This window comes from Symphalangus syndactylus, chromosome 2, assembly GCF_028878055.3.
Source record: "Symphalangus syndactylus isolate Jambi chromosome 2, NHGRI_mSymSyn1-v2.1_pri, whole genome shotgun sequence".
In the NCBI taxonomy this organism is placed as follows: Eukaryota; Metazoa; Chordata; class Mammalia; order Primates; family Hylobatidae; genus Symphalangus; species Symphalangus syndactylus.
Window position 1 is genome coordinate 108,415,867 of NC_072424.2, and position 4,832 is coordinate 108,420,698.

General features: G+C 39.7%; 1 long non-coding RNA gene across 1 annotated transcript; it reads left to right on the top strand.

Annotated features, from left to right (window-relative positions):
- The first annotated feature begins 1,853 nt into the window (after positions 1–1,853).
- LOC134733222 (uncharacterized) lies at positions 1,854–4,560 on the top strand. Its single transcript, XR_010116741.1, has 3 exons — positions 1,854–1,974; positions 2,183–2,387; positions 4,206–4,560. It is a non-coding gene; the product is annotated as an uncharacterized lncRNA (long non-coding RNA).
- The last annotated feature ends 272 nt before the right edge of the window (positions 4,561–4,832 follow it).

Genomic DNA, 4,832 nt, shown 5'->3' on the forward strand with positions numbered 1-4,832 from the left:
TTAGGAAAATGTCCAAGGTCGTGTGACTAATAAATAGCAGAGGCAGCACCCGCACACAGTCCTTTGCATCTCCAAAGCCTATGTTTTTGCTAACCTACCCTGGTTAAATGGTTTTTAAAAAGGCGGGAGGGGTTAGTAAATGAGAGAAGCAACAGAAATTAGGGAAATTGAGCAAGATCATTAAAGGAATAACTTCCATATTACTTAAAGTATCGAACTATTCTGTACAGAAGCCTTCATCAGAACAATTAGAAAGCAACATTTCTCTGGAAATGGCTGTTGAAATTAGAGTAACGTTGTGAGTGTTAAATAGGAATGTTAGTTGCAAAAACAAGTTATCCTGTCTAGCGTAGGCAGAAAATAACTTTATTAAATGATATTTGGCTACTCAGAGAAATCCCAAGTGGGCCAGAAAAGTCAAGCATTTAGGACAGATACCCAAAAACACTTTGAGGAGCCCGGACACCACAGCCAAGCTCACTATGCCCAGAAGACACAGGGGACTGGGTGCCAGGAGCTCCCCCCTGATGAGCTGAAGGCCGTCACCGCCATGCTTGCCAGATGTGTGTCCCTGCACAGGGCTGCTTTTCCACATTTCTCATTTCCAAATCCATGCCTAGATGACTATGATCTGATTAGTAGAACCTAAGCCACATGCCTGTTTCAAGCTTCAAGGAAATCTGGGTTTGAGATTCTTTATGACTTTTTTTTTTAAAGAGTTTTATAGCTAAAACTCATAATCTGGAATTGTCCAAAGTATAAGCTTTGGAGCAGTCACAATAACGAATGTCCATTCCTATTAGGTAAAGGTGTTAGGGCAAGTGAAGAACCCCTCAGGATATGTCTGGCAATCTTCATGGAAGATGTATGCTTCCTGACATGGGCATTTCATTCTGCTTGACAGGTTCAACGTGTTATTATAGAAAGAGAAGGGTGACTCACTAAATTTAATAAAAATGTCCATGAAGGCTGTCCAGCTGCCTTGGATTTGATTCATATTCACCCAGAAATTTTTTGTAGCCATTAAATTTCCCAAGAAAATTTACTGGGGAGAGAATGAGCTTACCAATGGCCAAGAATATTCTGGTCTCTCCTGAAGTTACATTTCATTATGGGTTAATAAGTTCATCCACTGGACAATGTGCCAGGCATTGAATTAGGCACTGCATTTTGAATGACAATCAAATCCCATCTTTGCCAATGAAGAGCTCACAACTTGTGAGGAAATCAAACATGTAGATAGAAAGTTATGGAGTGATACGATAAATGCAACCCTGGTAAAAATGACAGGAGAAGCGAGGAGGTGAATCCCTGCTCATCCCAGGTGGCAAAAAGGACACTGCTTGAATGAAGCCTTCACGAGTAAGAGTCAACCAGATGGAGGTGGGGGGAGAGGCACACTAGGTGAGGAAATGCACAAATGTAAGGAACATTAATTAATTTCATTCATTCAGCCAATATTTGTTTTGTGCCAAGTACTGGGATATAGAACATGGGAGAGTGAGTGGGGCAAAGGTGGGTGGGGGGGCATACCACAACAGCGAGGCTGATGGGCAGATAGACTTGACCAAATAGAGATGTGTATACCATGGCAAGACATTTAGAATTTACCCTTGGTGCTTTATCTTTTTAAATTGATCTCTCTGGAGACTGTGTATAGGATGAATCCAAATTTTAAGTGTCTCCCTCTTGAGTCTAAACATGTTACTTACCACCCTACATTGTGCATGTAAGTCTTTTCTTGTGTGTTAGCAGATGGTTTATTTTTCATGTGACTCAGGATGGGTACAGCGATCTGCATTTTCTTTATATCTTTTGGTATTCAGGTTTGGTCTCCCTGAGAAGATAAGCATGAGAAAGGCAAGGACCCTCCTGGTGACTAACTTAACAATAGAAGATATCAAAGACGGGCATTTGAACAAGGTTTCTTGGAGAGGAACAAAGTCTTCTGGTACCTCCCTATGAGACACCTAGGTAGCTACTATTTGACTTTCTGGAAACAGTAGCATGCACAATAATTACGCATTGGCATTTGCATAAAGATAATGGGACATTAGTAGGACAGAAGCAACTTAGATGTAAACCCATGTATCCTTAATAGAAAGATAGAGAAAAGCAGAGACAATAGCAAAAGAAAAAAGAAATAACTCATATATTTGTGTATTTTAAACACTGTTTTTAGGTGCAAGCTACCATCATGAAACACATCATCTGCCAGCTGCACTCAACAGGGGACAGGATATGCAGGGCTTAGAGAAAGTGCTGCTTGCTAACTCTACATTTCCATGTTACATCCTTGTCGTTGTGGAAAGAGAAAGAGAAGAAAGGGAAGATATGATAGCAGGAACATTCACTGAAGTACAGACTCACTGAGCAATCATGACAAGGTAAACGAGTCCGACAGTCTATAAGGTCAAGACAGCAGGGCCTTGCCTGTGAAATATATTACGTGTGTACGTATACATTACATGTGTGTATAGTTTAAATAGCTGATTTAAACTAAAGGACAGATCTCTCAAATAAAAGAATGCTTTCAGGGCTCACAGTCATTGACTATTGGGAACTGACAAGAAGGAGGGGAGGAGGCAAGCAGGTAAGCATGCAGAATGCTGCCTGTGGTCACACAGGTCTGCCCACAGCATCTCCAGTCCTAACACTTCATTGTCAACTTGCTCAGGAGTGAACCAGGTTCCCAGTAAAAAAGTTCACATGAGGCTGCCTTGTAAATCAGGTTGTCAATGTGTTACTTTACAGTGAGATTGATCTGATCTCAGGATAATATTCTTGTCCTCCATGCTAGATACTTCCCTGGATAGGTAATTTTAGCCAGGAATCCAAATCATTCCTTACCAAGGTTTTAAATAGGAAGTCAGGAAATAAGTAGTTGGATGATCTCAAAGTATCAGTTCTCAAATTTTTATTGCCATATGCATATAATATCTGATGGTTATTTCATAGACTCCCCAGAATATAGCCAGACCTTGACATAAAATCAGCCCTCAATGGAATGAGTGAATAACGTATTTAGAAAACAGATACTTCTGGATGTCCACCAAAATGTCCTCCTTGGAGTCTTCTACAGCAAAAGAATTATACCCAGACACATGGTTGAACTACACTTCCCAGACTCCCTTGCAGAGTGTGGCCATGTGACATTTCTCACCAGTGAGATATAAGGTGAAATGCTATGGGCCTTGGGGCCAGGGAGTGGGCCTGCATTTCCAAGGTCTTGTCCTTCTTCCTACTGTATCATTTTTTGAGGAAAACAGGAATAAATACAACTAACAAATATTCTCACTATTGAACAAACCTGTATGCCACTGTTACTAATAAAATCAACAAGTACTCCTGTTGCACCGCCTCTCTGCCCATCTCTACCCCTGTTTTCCTGTGTTTTCATTCCCAGCTGGAGTCATCCTTGACACTGCTCTTTTCTTTCTCCCAGACATACCTCTTTCACCATGTCCTACCACCTGCATCACACCTCCTGGCCCAAACCAGCGTAATTCCTTGTAATCTTTTATCCTCCTGTGGTCTGCCTCCCACATGGCAGCCCATGAAATCCTCTTGAGATGAAAACAGGAAAATGCCACTCCTTTCTCAATTGAGAAGAGTTTTAGATTTATTAGGGAATGAATTAGCGACTCTGAAAATGTACTAGGTATATAAGCACTTAAAAATATGAGGCAATTTTTAACTATAAGAAAAAATGTTTTAAATAGTCTAAGAAAGACATGTAATTATAATACATTTCCACTTTTAACACAAGTCCACTCACCAGAGTTCTACCGTAATTTTATAATATGGCTACCAAATATTTTTCTCCCAAAGTCTTCCCCATGCCCTATAGGATAATGTCCAAATGCATTAATCAAAAATTAAAAGCCTTCCTGATGTGGCCTTAATCCACTTTCTCTTCCTTGGATCTTATACTCCCTCACACAAACCTTTTGCTGCAGACAAACTGTATTATTCAGTATTCCTTGGATATACTTGCCACTGTCCACTGCTTCTGTTCAGGCCATTCCATTGCAGCCATGCTCACTCTACACTGTCCATTTGGACCTGTATCCCTTAGAGACCCAACTCAAACCCACCTCATCCAGAAAACCTTTCTTGGCCTTCCAGCTGAAAGTAATGCTCTGACGCGTCTGTTTACAAGGGAACATCTCTAAATAAATTTTGTCTTCTTTTTCTCTGTACAGTTAAATCCCACTTACTCCTCAAGACATGGCTTCTATGTCAGCTCTTCAACAAATCCTTCCCTCATTTCCCAGGCTCACCAGGAACTCTCTTCACTGGGCCTCCAAAGGCACACTATGAATACTTCGAGAATTCCACTTTGCCCTACGACCATCTCTCCACGTGCTCTTCTAGGCTTATAAGCATATGAGAGCAAGGAATGTGACTTTCATTTTGAATAACTGTTGTATGAATGTAAAACATATTTAGCAATTTATCATATCTCATGATTGCCCTTAAATCTAAATCTTGGAATCATCTTTATCTACATTTTTATTATTTTGTTTTTTATAGGCTTGCAGCTTATCTTTCCATGTAGTTAAAATCCCTTGAGGGTAGGAAATGTTTTATTCTTTATATTTTTGCCAACTGCCCAAATCAAACTCTATAGTGTGAGATCTCAAAATATCTGTTGCTTATCTTACAGCAATATTTGAACCAAGATATACATATATAAATGTTCATTTTGGCACTGCTTCTAATAGCAAAAATTAGGAACAACTAAAAAAAGTCTGCCTTGGTTCATTTGTGCTATTATAATAAAATACCATATACTGGGTAATTTATAAATAATAGAAATTTATTTTTCA